This window comes from Pseudorasbora parva, chromosome 14 (genome assembly GCF_024679245.1).
Source record: "Pseudorasbora parva isolate DD20220531a chromosome 14, ASM2467924v1, whole genome shotgun sequence".
Lineage (NCBI taxonomy): Eukaryota > Metazoa > Chordata > Actinopteri > Cypriniformes > Gobionidae > Pseudorasbora > Pseudorasbora parva.
This window is the reverse complement of record NC_090185.1, coordinates 2702464-2726198: the sequence shown is the minus strand read 5'-3', so window position 1 is coordinate 2726198 and position 23735 is coordinate 2702464. Positions and strand designations below refer to the sequence as shown.

At 42.4% G+C, this 23735-nt stretch overlaps 1 pseudogene; it reads right to left on the bottom strand.

The window, feature by feature from the left end:
• Window positions 1–610: 610 nt before the first annotated feature.
• LOC137040697 (carcinoembryonic antigen-related cell adhesion molecule 5-like) overlaps window positions 611–23735 on the bottom strand; it is a 48003-nt pseudogene continuing 24878 nt past the window's right edge.

Genomic DNA, 23735 nt, shown 5'->3' with positions numbered 1-23735 from the left:
TAAAAGCCTTGAGACATTCTGTGATCTCCTACTCGTGAAGACAAACATCCCTTCAAACACACAATCATAAGATTAAACAACAAGAGCAAGCAAATGAGGACAATAAGTCATAGAACACACAAAGTGACAAAAATTAACAATAATGATAACATTATTAAATGATAAGTGAAGTAAATCAGATCATAATAATCTGAATACATGAATGACTAATGAAATTAATATAAAACAAAACAAAGAAAATAAAAAAACACCAATGTAAGGTTGCTTTCTTCAAATACAACACAGGTTGTTGTTGAAAACCTTTAGATCCGTCAGCAGTATTAAAGTGAGATCTGTGTGACTCTTTATTATTTTATATCATTGTTGTATCAGAGAGAAATATAAACTTACAAATAAGATTTTAAAAATCTGACACTGAAAGAGAGCAGAAGCTCAAATAATCATCAGTATTTATGATGACAAAAACACACTTGAAGAATCTTTAAAGTTCAGCGTTCTGCTTTAGATTCAAGCACTTCCTGAAAAAGATGAACATATGAAGCCATAAATTAATAAATCTAAACCAATATTAATATATGCAAAATCAGTTTGTGAGAGATGACCTCATCAATCATGTACCTGATGTGTGAATATGAGCTTGATCTCGTTCAGCTCTTCTGGATCTGATGTCATAAACCACAATCATGACAGTAGCCACACCCACCAGAGCAGCGAGGACCAATCGGATCACAGCTTCAGTGGGACCACAACAGTGGACTGAGGAATAAAAACATCAAACTGAGATCAGCTCAGTCAATAAACGCTAATATCAGCGCTGACATCAACTAATATCAGCGTTGCTGCCGTACCTGAACATGTGTGACAGAGTTGAGTGATGTCCAGATGTTGAGTCTGGTGGCTGATGGGATTGTTCAGCACACAGCTGTAGGTGTTTTTATCCTGATATTCCACCTCCAGAGGTAGAGAGAGACTGATGCTGAGATCAGACACACTGATGTTGGACAATAAACTGTTTCCTTTGTACCAGGAGAGAGTCACATGACTCACATTCACCGCTGATGAACACACCAATGAACAATATGATGATGATGATGATGAAGATGATGAAGAACACTGAGAAGAGTTACTGCTGATGACAGGAACAGGCAGACGAGCTGGAAAACATCAGAGAATAAAGAGAAATGAGGATGAATGAAGATATTCAAGAAGACGAGGAAGAAACATCGAGAGGAACCAAGATGATCAAAAGTAGAACATTTAAAACTATTTAACAGAAAGTTCAATATAAACCTGCTGTTAATGTAAAACAGTAAGAGAATTAGTCATTTAAACTAATTATTCATGATAAGATACTTCTGTAGATCTCACTGTAATAAATAAAACATGTGAAACTGATATTTAACTCACCGTAGACAGAGAGATGGATATAAGAAGAAGGCCAGTAATTGTTGATCCGTAGTTGATAATCTCCAGCATGTTTGATTGTGATGTTTGTGATGGTCAGAGATCCAGTTTGATTGTCCAGCTTCAGTCTGTCTCTGAATCTCCCATCAAGAACATCATCATATACAGTGAAGCTGTCGACCGTTACATTGATTTCAGCGATTACAGGGCCTTTATCTCCAAACCGCCACTGAATCCGATGACCATCCTCCACTTCAGTGAGAACAGACTCTAGAGCGACTGAATCTCCCTCCGTCACTGACACTGAATCAGATCACCATCCTTCACTTCAGTGAGATCAGACTCTAGAGCGACTGAATCTCCCTCCGTCACTGACACTGAATCATCAAACACACAGAACAAACAGAAACAGGGTTTGTCTCAGATCAACAGATTATAATGGTTTATTAAATTAAATAGTTCAACATTTGAAATAAACAATATCATAAAACAGCAAAAAGAAACAAAATTTTGTATGAATCAATTTTAACTTTGTCATTAAAAAACAGGTGTAAATGTTTTTAACTCACCAATGACAGTGAGAAAGAAATGAACCGTCTCATAGTTGTTGATCTGTAGTTGATAAAGTCCAGTATGTTTGATTGTGATGTTTGTGATGGTCAGAGATCCAGTTTGATTGTCCAGCTTCAGTCTGTCTCTGAATCTCCCATCAAGAACATCATCATATACAGTGAAGCTGTCGGCCGTTACATTGATTTCAGCGATTACAGTGCCTTCGCCTTTAGTGAATCTAAACCACCACTGAATCTCATCATCATTCTTCACTTCAGTGAGATCAGACTCTAGAGTGACTGAATCTCCTCTGTTCACGCTCATCACACGAATCCCTCCTAAAGAAATGTTTTAATTTTAACCAGTCATTTATTACAGAAGCGACTGAAGCCATAAAACACATTAATTATTGTTATTATTAATATGAAAAGACAACAAAAGACTGATAAATTGCTTCAGAAATAATCCTGTTCGATGGTTTTCTTCTCAAAGTTACTTTAGTGAGTCTTAAACTAACATTTAAATCTTGAGCTCCTGTGAGACTCAAACCAGTGTATCATATTATTTTACTATCATTGAGATAATATTATATTTTGATCAATGTTTTGAGCCTGTTTTTATTCTTATATTGTCCATTTTCATTGTAGTTAAGGTTTTAGTAATTCTGTGTTTGTGTGATTGTTAATAGTTTTGGGGGTTTTATAGGCCCTGTGTAGTTTATATTCATTTTATTTCAGCTTTAGATATTTTAGTATATCAAGTTAAACTTCATTGAGAAATGTTTCCTTGACAAATAGCTGAAATAAAATGTTTTTAACTTCAGTGAACATTTATATTATTGAACTAAAACTAAAATGTTTTTCCAGTTCTTCTGGATCTGTATGGAGCCAGAATGATGACTTTAAAATTTGGCATCACAAATTAAAATTGTCATTGAAAATAAAAGTGGAACTGAAAAAGGAAACATTGGCATTGAAACAAGTATTGGCAATGAAAAAATAAATTTAAATCTTACAATCTTATTCTTTTATTGTATTGGGATTTATTTGTATTTTTCAATGACAATCTTCAGATTTTTTCTTCATGTCACTCTTTTTCAGTGACAGATTTTTTTTACAATGTCAGTTTTTTTTCAAAGTCACTGATTTTCAGTTTCAACTTTCTGTCACTGTTTTGGCGTGGAGAGGGGCGGGGTCTGAGGGGAGGGGTAAGTAGAGCGTAGTTTGCATATTATTTGCATATAGGTATACTGAAGCAGTAGGCCGAGCCTAACCCGTCGTCAGCTCTGAAGCCTCTGGCATGACAAATGTCCAGTTTACCGGGAACTTCCAAGCCGCAAGTAAGTCTGTTTTTTTATCTGCCATTTACATGTTTATTCACGTGCAACCTGGCCGGTTTGCTTAACTTTTAACGGCCGTTATGCTGTTTTGTTTTTTCTGACGTCGACTGAAACATGTCAATTACTAACATGAGCCGTGTTGGCTAACTTAATTGTGGTTAATGTAGGGTCAAATATAAACACCGGTCACCATATGCACCGAACAAGGCTAAAAGTCCGGTTTGGCAAATACATTAATTAACGTTAGGTGTCTGTCGGTACTTGCTGCTAGGAGTAGCCTACATCACAACAGTGGCTAACAGTAACATAGCCTGTGACATTAACACTGACATGATAAACAGCAGGTCGTCGGCTGTGTAGGCTACGTTACACTACTGACATCCCCAACCACACACACACACCGGAGACAGACGTTACTCCTAGGGCCGCAAGTGTGCTTTTATCTGTATTTAATGGTAGTTAGCGTTAAGTCTCCAGCCCTGTGATGTCTCCTTTCTTTTTCTTTAGGATTTAGTGGCCAGTGTTATTGCTGCTGCACAAGACCTCATAAACGTGCTAACGCAAAACGTTCAGCAGTATCACACCAGCACAGCAGAATCCAGTGCCGTCACATGAGCACCATTAAATACAGATAGAAGCACATTCGCGGCCCTAGGAGTTACTGTGTAACGCTGCGTTTAAGCCGAACTAGCGGCTCTCCTGTGTGTGTGTGTGTGTGTGTGTGTGTGGTTGGGGATGTCAGTAGTGTAACTTACACAGCCGACGCCTTGCTGATAATCATGTCAGTGTTAACGTCACAGGCTATGTTACTGTTAGCCACTGTTGTGATGTACTCATACTTAGCAGCAAAAAGTATATACAGACAGACACCAAACGTTAATTAATGTATTTGCCAAACTGGACTTTTAGCCTTATTCGGTGCATATGCATGGTGACCGGTGTTTATATTTGACCCTGCATTAACCACAGTTAAGTTAGCCAACACGGCTAGTAATTTACATGTTCCAGTCGACGTCGGGGGAAAAAAACAGTATGACGGCCGTTAAAAGTTAAGCAAACCAGCCAGGTTGCACGTGAATAAACATGTAAATGGCAGATAAAAAAACAGACTTACTTGCGGCTTGGAAGTTCCCGGTAAACTGGACATTTGTCATGCCAGAGGCTTCAGAGCTGACGACGGGTTAGGCTCGGCCTACTGCTTCAGTATACCTATATGCAAATAATATGCAAACTACGCTCTACTTACCCCTCCCCTCAGACCCCGCCCCTCTCCACGCCAAAACAGTGACAGAAAGTTGAAACTGAAAATCAGTGATATTGAAAAAAAACTGACATTGTAAAAAAAATCTGTCACTGAAAAAGAGAGACATGAAGAAAAAATCTGAAGATTGTCATTGAAAAATACAGATAAATCCCAATACAATAAAAGAATAAAATTGTAAGATTTTAATTACTTTATTTTTTCATTGCCAATACTTGTTTCAATGCCAATACAACTGTTTTCAATGCAAATGTTTCAATGCCAATGTTTCCTTTTTCAGTTCTGCTTTTGTTTTCAATGACAATTTTAATATTGTGATGCCAAATTTTAAAGTCACCATTCTGGCTCCATAGATCTGGGGCCTGGACCATGATGGTAGTTTAACAAACTCAGGGTTACAGGATTAGTTTAGAGTTGACAAAACCAAACCAATCTATTCAGGCTTTGATCCTGAGTTCAGGAGTTCAGCTGTGACATCAGCAGAGAACAGCCAATCAAACGCTCTGACATCAGCAGTGAACAGCCAATCACACGCTGTGACATCAGCAGTGAACAGCCAATCACACGCTGCGGTTCAGTGATGTGACATCAGCAGCAGTGAACAGCCAATCACAAACTTACACAGCACGAAGAAAAGAGCAGTCTATAGGCTTGTTTGAGATGAGCAAAATCTGCGCAGATCCGATCACCGGTGATCAGCGCGAGATGCATGCTGGTTAGAAATGTGTCGGAGGGCAGTCCGGCTTGCTCTGACGTCATGCTGACGTATGTCAAAAATCTCTCGCGAGCGAAAGGCGGATGTGTCGGATTCTGCAGTCGAGCGCAGTTGCTCTCCACCGACTGCGCTGACCAAAAGCATGATGGGAAACGACTCGCTGACGACACAGCTCAATGCTCATTGTTTTAAACAACCGTGATGTAAGGTTGTTTTTTTAAATATTTGATTTTAAAACTCTGATCTGATGTTTTAATGTGTATAAATTATGTGTGAATATTCCCAAACTCTCGGACAGTGCGATCTTTCTGAGGGTTATGTGAGTGTTGTCATATTAATAAAAATATATAAAAACGTGTCTAATTAAAGTAAAAATGCTTGATAAACAGGCCTTTCGAAAGGAAATAAATAACAAAATATTTGGGTGTCTTGTTCATAATATTTATTTACATATAAAAGCAACAGAACTTAAATTACATCCAGTTTATCAGCAACAGAGCGCACGAGTGTGAATCCCGCGATATCCACACCTGATCTCACATACACACACACACACCTGATCTCGCAGGTGTCTGATCCACTACGAGAAGAGAGAACTGTAATCTCACACACAAACACACAGACACACACCTGATCTCGCAGGTGTCTGATCCACTACAAGAAGAGAGAACTGTAATCTCACACACACACACACACACACCTGATCTCGCAGGTGTCTGATCCACTACAAGAAGAGAGAACTGTAATCTCACACACACACACACACACACACACACACACACACACACACACACACACACACCTGATCTCGTAAGTGTCTGATCCACTACGAGAAGAGAGAACTGTACTCTCACACACATACATACACACACACACACACACACACACACACACCAGATCTCGCAGGTGTCTGATCCACTACTAGAAGAGAGAACTGTAATCTCTCACACACACACGCCCACCTGATCTCGCAGGTGTCTGATCCAATACGAGAAGAGAGAACTGTAATCTCACACACACACACACACCTGATCTCGCAGGTGTCTGATCCACTACGAGAAGAGAGAACTGTAATCTCACACACACACACACACACCTGATCTCGCAGGTGTCTGATCCACTATGAGAAGAGAGAACTGTAATCTCACACACACACACACCTGATCTCGCAGGTGTCTGATCCACTACGAGGAGAGAGAACTGTAATCTCTCTCTCTCACACACACACACACACCTGATCTCGCAGGTGTCTGATCCACTACTAGAAGAGAGAGCTGTAATCTCACACACACACACACACACACACACCTGATCTCGCAGGTGTCTGATCCACTACGAGAAGAGAGAACTGTAATCTCACACACACACACCTGATCTCGCAGGTGTCTGATCCGAGCTGTAATCTCACACACACACCTGATCTCACAGGTGTCTGATCCACTACGAGAAGAGAGAACTGTAATCTCACACACACACCTGATCTCGCAGGTGTCTGATCCACTACGAGAAGAGAGAGCTGTAATCTCACACACACACCTGATCTCGCAGGTGTCTGATCCACTACGAGAAGAGAGAACTGTAATCTCACACACACACCTGATCTCGCAGGTGTCTGATCCACTACGAGAAGAGAGAACTGTCCGGCTTGTCTGCACTTTCTTCACTCCCCTCACTGCAGCCTTTATTTCAGGCGAGGCGCATCTCAAACAAGCCTAATCTCACTGCTTGTCTCGCGAGAAGTGAATCTCAGTTCCACAGCGTGTGATTGGCTGTTCTCTGCTTGTGAGCAGTGGGCAAATGCCTTGCACCTGCACGGGAAATGAACGACCCCGCCCTCCACGAGTTTCCTGCTGCCTTGCAGATCAGCCTTGGTTGGTCAAAGGCTATGGGAGGTAACCCAAATAGAAAACCCGGTATGGAGAGCCGTAGGCAGTTGGCTGAGCTTTGTGATGCCTTCTGGCACCTCCTGCAGCTGCGCTGGCACCGGCCGTATCGGCTTGCCTTTCCCCCGGATTTTCCCAGCAACGCCGAGAGGGAGATCCTGGCACTGGGCACTCTAGGATCTGCAAACTATTCGCCCAGGCCTGCACCTGGAGAGGTCACTCCAGCTTCGCTGTCTCAGCGTAGACTCAACACGGGGAGCAGCAGACACCAGTGATAAGTCCAGGCTCGTTTGGCGTAGAGCCGGGCGCTAGGGGTTGCTCTTGACGGTGGGAGGAGTCTTCTGACTCCATTGGGAAGTTACCGCCCACCTCAACCTGGGCAGCCCCCGGGCAATAAGGTACTACATCGCCACAACTTGCTTGCTTCATCGGGTGCGTGAAGCTTAGACAAAATCGACAGGCTTGTTGTAAAATTGAGCACCAGGAAAACACCGAAAGAAAAAAAAAATAAACCGCCAGCCCTGCGGCTGGCAACCTGGAACGTCAGAACAATGTGTCCTGGCCTTTCTGACGACCTCCAGCAAGTAGACGACGCCAGGAAAACCGCCATCATCGACCGCGAGCTAGCCAAGCGGAACATCAACATCGCCACCCTCCAGGAGACACGCCTCGCTTCGAGTGGCAGTCTTAAGGAGAAGGACTATACGTTCATCTGGCAAGGTCGGGAGTCAGAAGAGCGCATACTCTATGGGGTTGGCTTCGCAGTCCGCAACTCCCTCCTGTTATCAGTCGAACCTCCTTCACAGGGAACTGAGTTCATCTTCTCACTCCGCCTCACTACCTCTTCAGGACCTACACACATCTTTAGCGTCTACGCCCCCACACTCTGCTCTACAGCTAAGGCCAAAGATGCATTCTACGAGGAGCTTGAGACAAGGATTAGAGAGATCCCAGCGAAGGAAAACCTGTTCTTGCTCGGAGATTTTAACGCTCGGGTAGGTGCAGCCCACACCTCCTGGCCACGTTACATCGGACACTTCGGCGTCGACAAGCTCAACGAGAATGGACATCGGCTACTCGAGCTCTGCTCCTTTCATGATCTCGCCATCACCAACACCTTCTATTCTACCAAGCCCCACCACAGAGTGTCTTGGCGACATCCCAGGTCGAAGCACTGGCACCAGCTGGACCTTGTCATCATGTGCTCCTCACGCGCAGTTACCATAGTGCCGACTGTGACACCGATCACTCCCTGGTCGGCAGCATGGTGCGTCTCCGACCCAGACGGACCCACCGCTCTAGGCAAAAGGGCCTATCTGGCATCGACACGGCCAAAACCTCAAAGCCTAGGCTGTGTGAACGCTTCGCTGAGGTCATTGACAAGACCCTGGAAGACTGCCCCACAGATAGCGCCACAGCACGCTGGGACTTTATCCGTGATGCCATATACCAGGCCGCTTTAGACACCTTGGGAAAGAGACCCAGGAAGAACGAGGACTGGTTCGAGGCTGGGATAGAAGAGATGGAGCCTGCCTTAGCCGCCAAGGGTGCTGCGCTTCTCAAGTACAAGAGGAAGCCCTGCGAGAAAACACTGGCCGCCTACAGAGAAGCCCGCAACAACACCAAGAGGGTTGCCCGTAGGTGCGCCAACGACTACTGGCTGAAGCTTTCAATGACAAACAGACCTCTGCAGACTGTGGAAACACCCGTGCCATGTACGAGGGGATGAAGAAAGCACTTGGACCAAGTGTTATCAAGATCGCACCCCTCAAGTCCACCTCTGGCGACATCATCAAGGACCGTGGTGAGCAGATGGAGAGATAGGTTGAGAACTATGGGGAACTGTACTCTAGAGAGAATGTCGTCACTGACACAGCCATGGAGAACACCACCCCACTGCCCATCATGGAAGAACTCGACTCGCCACCCACCATCGAAGAGCTCAGTAAGGCCATTGACTCGCTGTCCTGCGGGAAAGCACCAGGCAGTGACGGAATCCCACCAGAGGTTGTGAGGGCCCCAAAAGAGAGCTCCCTCATTGGACATCTCCATGAGCTTTTGCTACAGTGCTGGGAAGAGGGAATGATACCCCAAGACATGTGGGATGCGAGGATCGTCACGCTCTACAAGAAAAAGGGCGACCGCAGTGACTGTAACAATTATCGTGGGATCTCTCCTCAGCATCGTGGGAAAGGCCTTCGCCAGGGTTGTCCTCAACCGCCTGCAGGTACTTGCTGACCGCGTGTATCCCGAGTCACAGTGTGGGTTCCGGGCCAAGCGTTCAACCATCGACATGGTGTTCTCCCTCAGGCAGCTGCAGGAAAAGTGCCGTGAACAGCAACGTCCCCTGTACCTTGCCTTCATCGACCTGACCAAGGCATTTGACATACCTCTTTGCCCTCCTCCATAAGATTGGATGCCCCCCCCCAAGCTTCTGAAGATTGTCGAGTCATTCCACGACAACATGTCTGGCACTGTTCAGTACGACGGAGCATCATCGGACCCCTTCCCAATCAAGAGCGGCGTGAAACAGGGGTGTGTCCTAGCCCAGACACTTTTCGGCATATTCTTCTCTCTGCTCCTGCGCTACACATTCAGCGAGTCCGAAAATGGCATCTTCCTTCACACACGAAGCGACGGGAACCTATAAAACCTTACCCGCCTCAGAGCGAAGACCAAGGTGTGCAAGGTCCTCATCCGGGAGATGCTCTTTGCGGATGACGCCGCCCTCACTGCTCACACGGAAGCCACCCTTCAGCGACACATCACCCTCTTCTCGGAGGCATGCACAGAGTTTGGCCTCACCATCAGCCTCAAGAAGACCAACATCATGGGTCAGGATGTCAGCACCACTCCCATAATTACCATCGGCGATCACACCCTGGAGGTGGTGGACAAGTTCACATACCTCGGGTCTACAATCTCCAGCAACCTATCCCTGGATGCCGAACTTAACGTGAGGATAGGCAAAGCAGCAACCACCATGGCCCGCCTAGGGAAGCGTGTGTGGGACAACCCCATGCTGACCCTCAACACAAAGATGAAGGTGTACCAAGCGTGCGTGCTGAGCACCCTTCAGTACGGCAGTGAGGCTTGGACCCTATACACGCACCAAGAACGAAGACTGAACTCTTTCCACATGCGCAACCTCAGGCGACTCCTTGGCATTATCTGGCAGGATCGCGTCTCCAACGCAGATGCTTTGGCCCAAGCAGGCATGTTAAGTATGTTCGCCACACTTTCCCAGAGGCGCCTGCGCTGGCTCGGACACGTATGCAGAATGGACGATGGCCGCATTCCAAAGGACATCCTCTATGGCGAGCTCGCCACCGGTACACGGCCAACCGGTCGACCCGCCCTGCGCTACAAGGATGTCTGTAAGAGGGATCTGAAGTCATGCAACATCAACCCAGCAGATCTCGAAACAGCAACTTCCGAACCGCTCTAGCTGGCGTGCAAATGTCATAACTGGCGTCAAGCAGGCTGAGGAGAAGAGAGAGATCCAGCGCGAGGAAAGGAAGAGCCGCAAACAGAAAAGAACCCAGCCTACCACTGCTCCCCCCATAGTACCCACCAAGGACTACACTTGCAGCGAGTGCGGCAGGAGCTGCAGCTCCCGCATCGGCTTATTCAGCCACAGCCGGCGCTGCTGTTCCACAACTAAGTAAATACTCAGATGCAGGATGCCAACAAGCTTATGTCACAGCATGTGATTGGCTGTTCTCTGCTGATGTCAGAGCCTGTGATTGGCTGTTCCCTGCTGATGTCAGAGCCTGTGATTGGCTGTTCTCTGCTGATGTCACAGCTTGTGATTGGCCGTTCTCTCCTGATGTCAGAGCCTGTGATTGGCTGTTCTCTGTTGATGTCACAGCGTGTGATTTGTCGTTCTCTGCTGATGTCAGAGCGTGTGATTGGCTGTTCACTGCTGATGTCACAGCTAAACTTCTGAACTCAGGATCAAAGCCTGAGTTGAAAGAGAAAGCTGATGATCAGCATCATGGGACCAAAAAAGACTTAAAACAACTCTAAACTAATCCTGTAACTCAGAGTTTGTTAAACTACCATCATGGTCCAGGCCCCAGATATCATAAACCAGAACAACAACAACAGCCCCATTGGCAGAGACAACCAATCACATCAATGGAGGAAGGAAGGAAGAATGCAGGATCTAAACACAAGCATTTTTAGTATTTATTTACAGACAACTCTGGAACCATACACACAACTTTAACAACCTAACTGAACACAATGTAGAACTGACACTGAACTGAAAGAGAAACAGGGCTTAAAGAGACAGAACAAACCAAAGAACCGTGAAACACCTGTGACCATTCAATCAAACCATTAGTAACCTTATGCCTGGCTCACACTACAGGAGTTTTAAAATCCTATCCGAGTGTAAAATCTGTTTGCAGCACACAGATTTCCTCACACTACAAGATTTGATTGAAGAGCATTACACACTATAAAATATTACGATTATCATGCAAGAGGAAGTGCGTCACATGATCTACGCAGCAGATCGTAAGCGGGAAAACAAAATGGAAAGGCCTACTGTAACATGAAAACTTGCTGTATCAATAATGATCATTTGTTGTGGAAAAAAACAAAAGCGTGAGAATAAAACAGTGTGGATTAGAAAATGGTTGGGGAGACGGGCTCAACATGGATTGTCAGTTCTTCAGCGAGAAATGGAGGTAATTTTATTGATCTTATTTGATCCTGTCGTTCTGGTGCTCGTTGTGTGTTTGCAATGTATTTTTCCCCTCGGGGCTTGCCGTATAAAGGTGGAGCATGCACACTTATTGTACTGGAGTGTAGCGGGTTTTTCAGGCTATTTATTACGCATGTGACCGAGAATAAAATGAAGGAACGTTCAAGCGACTGTCATTTATTGTTTTCTTATTTCTGAGTATTTGAGGTGAACACTGCATGAGCGCTAGGTCACACTAGTGTGCTAGAATGTTTACCGTTGTTTACCGTTGCCTAGTTCAAAAGCGATCGTCACCTGTTAACGTAAGATTTGTGCTGTCAAATGAAAAGCAAGAAATGCTGATATTCTCTCTCTCTCTCTCTCTCTCTCTCTCTCTCTCTCTCTCTCTCTCTCTCTCTCTCTCTCTCTCTCAGAGCTACAGCAAACAGTCCGTCTTGTCGTAGACTTGTTGCCTATTGTGACAGTACTGACGTTATTACAATCTTGCTCATCCCGATAAATATCAAATATGTTTGATATGATCGGGGCGAGCCCGATTTGCGTGAGAGCAGATCGAGAGGTGCAAGATTTGATCTGTGAACGCCTCACATTACCAGATAATCTGCACCGAACATCGGATCCGATCGAGTCCTGGAAAAGATTTTTTCTCCGAGTCTCGGGAGGGGAAAATCGGGCATAAATCGGCCAAAAACTCCTGTAGTGTGAGCCAGGCATTAGAGACAAAAAGGCAGGAAATGGAGGAGAACTAAACCAATAACAAACTAACAGCAAAAACTAGACCACAACAGCAAAGCTAAATCAAAAAACACAAAACATGAACAGACGCAGACTCTGACAACATGATTTATAGGAATAGAGGCTGGTTACAGCTTTGTGTCAGCCAGCATATTTCAGCTTTAGGTGTTGGATTAGAGCTAACTCATGATTTGATGGTGCCTGTGGAGTTTCTGGATGACGTGTGGATGAGATAAACCTGGGGTCCGTTCTTCATACCTCGCTTAATACATCTGAGATGATTTGACAGATCCCAGATCTTCTAATCGTGATAACTGATCTCTGGCTGATTTGGTTCTTCGATTTCTAAAAAAAATTCTGGACCTTTATAAGGAAACGGTCAAATCCAAACCGCCATATAAGTTAAATTAAATTATAATTAAATCTGCACTGTTTTGCTGAACATGATTCCCAATTAACTGCTGGAGGATGAGGATGAGATAAACCTGGGGATGGTAGAGGGAGATTCTGGAGGATGAGGACGTTGCTTGTGCTGAACAAAATCCCCAATGCAGAAGTCTTCTCATCAGATCTTCATGCTTCTTCCCTAAAGAATAACACCAAAAACAGGAGGAATATGTTATCAAAAGCTATATACAGTCTTGTTCAAAATAATAGCAGTACAATGTGACTAACCAGAATAATCAAGGTTTTTAGTATATTTTTTATTGCTACGTGGCAAACAAGTTACCAGTAGGTTCAGTAGATTGTCAGAAAACAAATGAGACCCAGCATTCATGATATGCACGCTCTTAAGGCTGTGCAATTGGGCAATTAGTTGAAAGGGGTGTGTTCAAAAAAATAGCAGTGTCTACCTTTGACTGTACAAACTCAAAACTATTTTGTACAAACATTTTTTTTTCTGGGATTTAGCAATCCTGTGAATCACTAAACTAATATTTAGTTATATGACCACAGTTTTTTAAAACTGCTTGACATCTGTGTGGCATGGAGTCAACCAACTTGTGGCACCTCTCAGCTGTTATTCCACTCCATGATTCTTTAACAACATTCCACAATTCATTCACATTTCTTGGTTTTGCTTCAGAAACAGCATTTTTGATATCACCCCACAAGTTCTCAATTGGATTAAGGTCTGGAGATTGGGCTGGCCACTCCATAACATTAATTTTGTTGGTTTGGAACCAAGACTTTGCCCGTTTACTAGTGTGTTTTGGGTCATTGTCTTGTTGAAACAACCGTTTCAAGGGCATGTCCTCTTCAGCATAGGGCAACATGACCTCTTCAAGTATTTTAACATATGCAAACTGATCCATGATCCCTGGTATGCGATAAATAGGCCCAACACCATAGTAGGAGAAACATGCCCATATCATGATGCTTGCACCTCCATGCTTCACTGTCTTCACTGTGTACTGTGGCTTGAATTCAGAGTTTGGGGGTCGTCTCACAAACTGCCTGTGGCCCTTGGACCCAAAAAGAACAATTTTACTCTCATCAGTCCACAAAATGTTCCTCCATTTCTCTTTAGGCCAGTTGATGTGTTCTTTGGCAAATTGTAACCTCTTCTGCACATGACTTTTTTTTAACAGAGGGACTTTGCGGGGGATTCTTGAAAATAGATTAGCTTCACACAGACGTCTTCTAACTGTCACAGTACTTACAGGTAACTCCAGACTGTCTTTGATCATCCTGGAGGTGATCATTGGCTGAGCCTTTGCCATTCTGGTTATTCTTCTATCCATTTTGATGGTTGTCTTCCGTTTTCTTCCATGTCTCTCTGGTTTTGCTCTCCATTTTAAGGCATTGGAGATCATTTTAGCTGAACAGCCTCATTTTTTGCACCTCTTTATAGGTTTTCCCCTCTCTAATCAACTTTTTAATCAAAGTACGCTGTTCTTCTGAACAATGTCTTGAACGACCCATTTTCCTCAGCTTTCAAATGCATGTTCAACAAGTGTTGGCTTCATCCTTAAATAGGGGCCACCTGATTCACACCTGTTTCTTCACAAAATTGATGACCTCAGTGATTGAATGCCACACTGCTATTTTTTTAACACACCCCTTTCAACTAATTCAACTAATTGCCCAATTGCACAGCCTTAAGAGCGTGCATATCATGAATGCTGGGTCTTGTTTGTTGTCTGACAATCTACTGAACCTACTGGTAACTTGTTTGCCACGTAGCAATAAAAAATATACTAAAAACCATGATTATTCTGGTTACTCACATTGTACTGCTATTATTTTGAACAAGACTGTAAAAGTAACTAATTATTATGTGTTATTGTGTAGTCCTAATTATGCAATGCAGTCAAAAATATAAAGAACAACATCTGGGGTTCAGACAGTTGAGACTGATGAATAAGAGGAGGGTTATGAAGAGGACAATGTTACCTCTTGGTATTTCTTTCTTTATTTTATAACTCTACCAGCTACATATGCGTAGTTTTATTTAAATTATGTTATGTTCCTAATTTTTATTTTAAAATATGCTTTATATTAAGTTAATTACTAATTAAATAATATATTAAACATAAGCGTAGAAGCAGCCAATCTACATCAAGGATCCTAACTGTGAAGTTTAGGTGTAATTCTGTGTCTGTCCAGCTGGTGTCCTTCACGAGTCTCTTCCTACTTAAGATGCTCTTTTAAACGGATATAATAATCCATCATCATGTCACAGCTGGCTGTCAATCACGCACAACGAGGAAGATGACGATAAACTGTCTTTAGTAAATCCATATACAGGCAAATGAAGAAGCTCAACCATAGCCTACATAGACAAACAAACAGAGAATGAAACAGAAGAACATCTATCTGGTGCTGGGGTGATGAGGTGATAGAAGAATGCCTGCAGGTGGGGGAGCAGGGAGGATTCTGGGTAATGTAGTGCTGAAGGTCACACTGCGTTCACTGTCTCTACATCTATTACTATACTCTATAACAGTTAAAGGTTTAGGGTTTGATATGGAAATGAACGAATCATGGACTGCAGTAACAGACAGAGGCAGGAAGAAACAGACACAAACTCTCTGTGTACGAGCGCAGAACAAAACCAATAAAGCTATCGTGTGCGGTGGAGCTCACGGAGACAGAACAGCAACTGCACAGTTCATGTGTGATTCCTAGTGTTCAGGCATGAGCTTTATCTGTTCATGAGCGGCTGAATAACTCCAGGTTCAGTTCATCAACATTCAGTGACATTTACTCTCTTCATTGGCTGTCGGCTAAATAAACTTATTTTACATCCCTCCCAAAAGCTGACTATCATTTGTAAGCTAGCTTAAACAAACTTAAAGTGTGATGAAAATTCCCCACGGCTTACCTTTTACGTGGCTCGAAAGCGCCGACTCCCTCATGGTGAAAAGATGAATGTCCTTTTTGCAGACTTTGGTCCTCGTTTCAACCATGATTTGTTTCTTATCTTTTTCCAAGCCAAAAATAAGACCTTCCGGCATGTTGTCTGTTCATCTGTAGCTTCACTCGTGCACAATCAGAGCGGCTCGAGCAGAAATAACTTTTTATGAAAAGGCCAAAAGCAATTAGGCCTTTCTGACTTATTTTATTTAAAAAGTGAACTATTGTCATATACAAATTATAAAAGCAATCTATTATAATTTGAGGAAGGTTTATGGACTTTATCCAAAATACAAGCACTTTCCAAACCTTGAAAACACCACATTAAAAATCAAGCGTTTTCCAGGATTTCCAGCACCTGTACGAACCCTGTCTATCATTAGTTCATTAATCCCAGACCTGTTTCTGTTCTTCCCATGATCTCCCTGTTATTTAAACCTGAGTTCTGTTCAGTTCATCGTCCGGTATCGTCTACGTTACGTGGTTGTGTTTCTCCTCATGATTCTCCTGTGTGTTGTGTGGATTATTAGATTAAAGACGGTTCTTTGAGTTATTTCCCGAGTCGTGCGCTTCACTACAGCCACCGTTGCTGACACTAACAGTGAATGTTAATCTTCTTCAACTCATTTAACCAGTAATTTATCACATGATACAGAACAGAAGCAACTGAAGCCATAAAAACACATTTAAAACTCACCAACCAGACGCCACAAACAGAGCAAAAGTAATTTGAGGAACATTTTCTTCATCGGTGCACTGAAAAGCCCACGATAGCGACTCTTAAAATGGCTGCTAACCCTCAGATTGATCTGAAACACTGAACTGTGATATTTATCTGGTTGTGTGTGAATCCTCCCCTAACCTCAGTAAGTTTCCACTCACACATCCGTCTCCTTTAACATCACGGAAATCAACACGCTTTTGCTGATCTTACGTTTTCAAATGAATTCTGGCCCTGAATGAAAACTAATATCAGAAGAGTGAAATATTGGATTAGATATCTGGATCTACTGTTGTGTTATTTAGTGCTGTGACCTCTGACTAGAGCTGTGCAATATTGGTAAATTCTGTTTTGAGATTTTGTTTAGATTTTGTTAAAGGGGTCATGAATTGAGAAATCAACTTTCCATTGAGTCATGGTAATATAAGGATATCCTGTAAGTTTCTGAAAAGAGGAAAGGATCTGAAAACGTTCTTGTTAGTAAAATAAAAGCATTTATTTACAGCTGGCTCATTAATGAGGGATCTGCGAATTTGCCTCCCTTTGTTGCCAGAGAAAAGCAAAACGGAAGACGAAGAACGCCTAACCTCTTACACTCAGGGCCATTTTTTGGGATTTCCGCCTGGATTTGGCCGACCCAAATTGAAAAGCCTCCCATACACACATACAGTGGTCTAGGTTCAAAATGTTGGTGTCATTTTACAGGAAACCCTTTAGAGTTACATAAAACACTGCTAAAAGTTATAAACATGTAAGTATATGTTGTCTAAGCTGTAATAACCCCCCCAAAAAAGTAGGCGCTTTTTGATTTTTTCCCCCATAAATTCATTTTTGAAAGTGTGCAACTCAGGCCCTGTGTGCTCTAGGACCCTGCAGACAGTTTGGGCTATTTCCACTAAATTACAGAAAATAGTGGAAAAAAAGAAGTTTGTCTGTGTCATGTTGTATGCCAGATTTACTCAAATGGGTCAGGATGACCCCTTTTTTAGCCCCTCCCCTTACCCCCTCCTCCTCCCACCACCATATACAGTGATATAAATGCAATATTCCAGTGTCATTAAATTAATTATATATGCTGGAAGCAGCCCAAAGTGTCTGCAGGGTCCTAGAGCACACAGGGCCTGAGTTACACACTTTCAAAAATGAATTTATATTAAAAAAAATCAAAAAGCTCCTAATTTTTGGGGGGGTTATAGCAGCTTACACAACATATACTTACATGTTTATCACTTTTAGCAGTGTTTTATGTAACTATAAAGGGTTTCCTGTAAAATGACAACAGCATTTTGAACTTTGACCACTGCATGTGTGTATGGGAGGCTTTTCAATTTGGGTCGGCCAAATCCAGGTGGAAATGACATCAGAGTAATTTAGTGTGAATACATTATTTTGTGTAAAACAAATGCCAAAGTGATGCATATCTCCAGAAAGTAGAGACTCAAAACTTTCAAATGGTACCACATATAAGGTCAGAGCTCCTCCACAGACATTTAAAATGGAAAGTAAATACATGACGATGTCATTTCCGACCCTGTACAGGGTCCTCGGAGTTTAAGTGGCTAATTATGTAGCCCCGCCCAACGATTTGCGCATGATGTAATATAAATAACATTGGCCTATGTGGAGCTAAACAGGATCGAGCAACCAAGCAATAAACATGCCGTTGAAGATTACAAAATAATGTGCAGTGCCTGTATTTTTAATGAAGATCCAGCTCATGTGGGTGAGACATTGGTTGTTTTTTGTTTGCTTCATTTCACCACGGATTCGATTTTAAACAAGAGACTGGATTTGCAGACAGAATGAGATTAAAAAACGATGCTGTGCCTTTTATATTGGATCCAACAGGAATGAAGCAACACACTTATGTGAGTAAAATGTTTCTTATATGTGGGAATACTGCAGTTACAGATTGTTTGATTTCTACTGATTACATAATTTACAATATTAATACAGCATTATGAGCTGCATTAAACAGTCTAATGTGTCTAAATACCACTTTAGACAGAGCTTCTGTGCCCCACAAACATGGATCTCTTGATGCTGATTTCATTTGATTGGTAACAGTCTGATTGACTAAAAACAGGCAATATTGTGTTTAAAATGTAACCTAATATAATTTTATTATGTTGAACTGTTGCATAAAATCGATATCACATTTGCAATCTTGCTGATGTTCAGAAAAACAGCACTCTTACGACATAAGTATAAAAGATATGAAAAGTCATCCAGATGTTATCGTCATATCTTTCATTGGGGGAATTCAAACTGCATCATAATCACGCAGTGAAAGCGTGCACTCTTAAAGCGCATGTGCAGGAGTTTACCTAAACGCTCCACAAACCTCCAGCAGAAGCTGTTTATCCACCCAACAGATCAAACCACATTTCTGTGCAGATAACACAAAGAAGAAACCATTGCAACATCCATGACCCCGAAACCAGTCAAGAACATTTATAATGTTTGCCTGCATTATAAACAAAATTAGAGAAATCTGCCTTTGCTTACCAGAGAGATGAGGTGTTTGGAAAATTTGATGAGAAATACTCGCGTTTATAACAAGATCTCTGTTTATTGATCGCAGACTGTGGTGTTTTGGCAAATCTGAGTAAAACAGCTCTTTTTGAAAGTTAACTTGGTGTTTTCTTCTGAAGAAACTGAGAAGTGTCGAGGCCTGGATCAATGTATCCTGAATGTTCAAGTATGATGAGCTTACACAACAATCCTCATAGCTTAACTCTATAATCAAGCGCAGTGAAGTTCAGTCAGGCCATGTAGGCAAGCTGACTCGGTCATCTGTCAAATCGTCCAATCACTACCCTTCTCCTATATGACCGCGGACATATATATGTGGCATTTCTGCTCGGAAAGGACGCTTAAACTGCTCGCAACCCACCCTTCCCTAGCCTGACGTGGTCATACTCAAGTCTAGTTAGAATATGAGTCTGAAACTGCTCCATTGGGCTGTGATTATGAGGCGTGTTTCAACCGAACCAGAAAAGACATCAATTGGACAGACCTACAACCAATCAGAGCAACGAAGCGAAGCACTGTCAAATGTCAACAGACAGGGCTCAACTGCACTGTGTTGCCAAGTCCGCGTTTTTCCCCCGTGGGTTGTTTTCTATGTCCGCGGGTTGGAGAGACTATTATGTGATATAGACCCATTAGTGCGAATTTTAGCAGGCAACCTTGCCAAAAGAACACACATTTAACCCCCAAATGCCATTTTCCCCCCGGAGAACCCCCCGAGAAGCTATTGTTTAGGGCTAGTAGTTGGCGGGTTTTGTTGTAAAAACTTGGCAACCCTGTCTGCACGCACGCTGAAATCAGGCTGGAATACACGATCTTTGCCGGTGTTGTAAAAAAATAAAATAATTTAATGATACACAGAGTACTTACTCAACATGATCATCATTTCTGAGAGAAAAAGGCCATCATTTATCAATCTTGCGTAGAAACTGGTGTATATGTTGGCGTAAGATTATGCTTACAGTCCTCTCACCGCCTGATTTATGAAGCTGTGCTCACCTCTGCAATCCAGGCGTACGCAATACCTGCCCTTGATAAATGCAGCGGCTGAAAACGATCGTCATTAGAATAACATGCCCCTATATATTCAAGTCTCCGCCTCTCCCACGCCCTCATTTTACGCCATGGACAAACAGAAGACGGCAAAGAAGCGAAACTTCTCCGACGTGGAGATCGGGCGCGCTCAATCGTCTCACTAGTCCACTAGTCAGGGCACTGATTAGGACATAAGTCAATGGGCTGACTCCCTGATCAGTGCCCTGACTACTGAACTAGTGAGGTGATTGAGACGCGCCCATCGAGACCATCACCAGGTAAGTGGGAAAAAAATCCGAAATTGTTTTATTTGGGAGTTTAAAGAGTGGGATTAAAGGCACCTACAAAAACAAAATATGGACCCGAATTACGAGTAGGCTACTCTTAATAATGTGGAGGTTGAGAAGCGCACTCCAGCAGTTTAAATAGCTCTTTGGATGATAAATGACCATCACAATGCATTATTTTACAGCACGTTTTGAAACAATTAGCATTTAATTTCGTATCACGGCACATGTATTGGGGTGTACAATAGTGATGATGATGTGATGTGGAGTACCATTCATTCACATTAATAATTACATGACAATTTGTAAGATTCTTATTATTATTATTATGATTATTATTCTTAATGACGCTTGTTATTTAGAAGAAGAATGTCGTTTTTATTATTTTGTCAGTCTGAATTATTTTAGTCCCAGTCCGTGCGCAGCTGCCGGGCCAGGCGGGCCTGAAGCATCAGGTAAAGCTCACAGGCTCGCGACTGGAGGAATACATATGCCTACAAATCATAACGCTTTGGTAAAGTCACACAAATTAAACATTGACGTTCATGTTGCACAAAAATAAACACTGAATGTTGTTGTTGTGGTTTTTACAGTGGGTCATATAGCATATCTTGTCAGTGAGTTTTGTGGTGTTAGGAATTGTTTTTCTGTGCATTTTCCCACTAACTCAAACGTGTGTACACCACCTCCTGAGCTGGCGTAGGATTTGAGCGTGCCGTACGCCAACGTCCATATTGATACATCTCAAAGTCACCGTTGGTTTGGGTGTACGCAAGGTGTACGTTGGAAATTTGGTTTACGCACTTTTGATAAATGAGGGCCATTGTGAAGGTGAATGCATGTACAAAAAAGCTCTCCGTTTTTGGATTCAATAAAATATAATCCAAGCCCCTTTGATGACGTGCATGATTACGTTACTGTTGATCATCTGTCCATCATCGTCTAAAGCCCGCCCTGATGATTTCATTGGTCTGAACAGTTTCTGTTCGGGGATAATTACTCCTCTATGGAGCAAGGCCAGACCGAAATGCTCGACCTAAAAATGTTGTGGGCGGGGCTAGGTTCGGTTGGCATCCAAGCCTAAAACTCCCCCATTGTAAGTATCAAAAAATTACTGTTCAACTTCTGGCTGCTGTTTCTTCTCTTTTTTCTTTCAGATTACCAAGGATTTAAGTTCTAGTTGTTATGGACCTCACTGCCGAGAGACATTCATCCTCATAGCCAAGCAACAGTAGATGTCCAGGATTCAACGCACGTTTACATGTTACCACTGTCCAGAAGACACTACTAAGTGTCTTAAATCTGTATATCACTCAAGCTGATGGTTCCATGGGGGTTAATGCAAAGCTGAAGCGTAAAGGAATAAGCGTATCATCTGGGCTTAAGACAAAAATAACTGCTGAGTGGTCCAAAGTTATGTTCTCTGATTAAATAGTAATAGTAAATAGTAAAATCATCATCCCAGAGTCTGGAGGAAGAGAGGAGAGGCACACAATCCACTTTGCTTGAGGTCCAGTGTAAAGTTTCCACAGTCAGTGATGGTTTGGGGTGCCATGGCATCTGCTGGTGTTGGTCCATTGTGTGTTCTGATGCAGATTTCATTTTCCAACAGGACTTGGCACCTGCGCACAGTGCCAAAGCAACCAGTACCTGGTTTGAGGAACATTGTATCCCTGTTCTTAATTGGCCAGCAAACTCGCCTGACCTTAATAAATCTCTGGGGTATTGTGAAGAGGAAGATGAGATATGCCAGACCCAACAATGCAGAAGAGCTGAAGGCCACTGTCAGAGCAACCTGGGCTCTCATAACACCTGAGCCGAGCCACACACTGATCGACTCCACGCCACGCCGCATCGCTGCAGTAATTCAGGCTAAAGGAGACACAACTGAGTATTGAGTGCTCATACTTTTCATGTTCATACTTTTCAGTTGGGCAAATTTCTAAAAAATCTTTCTTTGTATTGGTCTTCAGTAATATTCTTATTTTCCTTAGTTGTCAGTTATAATAATCAAAATTAAACATTTGAAATATATCAGTCTGTGTGTAACGAATGAATATAATATACAAGTTTCATTTTTTGAATGGAATTAGTGAAATAAATCAACTTTTTGATGATATTCTAATTATATGACCTGCAACTTTACTGAGCAAATAACTCCTGATAACATGCCAGTTCAGGGAGAGCCACTAGGAGGAGCTGTTGCTCCGCAGATGAGACACAGAGACAAATCACACTAGAGATTTAAAGACTTTATCAATCGCCTGATGGAGGAAATGGAGCACCGATATGTTGTGTTTATGGATTTCACTATGATCTCAAAGTATATTATAATGAGTCCCAAATCAGTATTTTCTCAGGTTAAAGATGTTGTTTGTCTATTATTGTAGATAGAAAAACAACTAGAAAATGAATGAGCTAGTAATAATGTAAACATTTACAAATAATATTTTAAAAATCTGACACTGAAAGAGAGCAGAAGATTATTTATATAGCACATTTCATACACAATGCCAATTCAAAGTGCTTTACATAAGAAAAAAGAATACCATGTGTAAGAATTAAAAATAAAAGGATAGTTAAGACAGTTGTAGAGAGAATTTTAAAAAATAGAAATAAAATGGTGATAACATTTTACAGGAGCTCAAATAATCATCAGTATTTATGATGACAAAAACACACTTGAAGAATCTTTAAAGTTCAGCGTTCTGCTTTAGATTCAAGCACTTCCTGAAAAAGATGAACATATGAAGCCATAAATTAATAAATCTAAACCAATATTAATATATGCAAAATCAGTTTGTGAGAGATGACATCATCAATCATGTACCTGATGTGTGAATATGAGCTTGATCTCGTTCAGCTCTTCTGGATCTGATGTCATAAACCACAATCATGACAGTAGCCACGCCCACCAGAGCAGCGAGGACCAATCGGATCACAGCTTCAGTGGGACCACAATAGTGGACTGAGGAATAAAAACATCAAACTGAGATCAGCTCAGTCAATAAACGCTAATATCAGCGCTGACATCAACTAATATCAGCGTTGCTGCCGTACCTGAACATGTGTGACAGAGTTGAGTGATGTCCAGATGTTGAGTCTGGTGGCTGATGGGATTGTTCAGCACACAGCTGTAGGTGTTTTTATCCTGATATTCCACCTCCAGAGGTAGAGAGAGACTGATGCTGAGATCA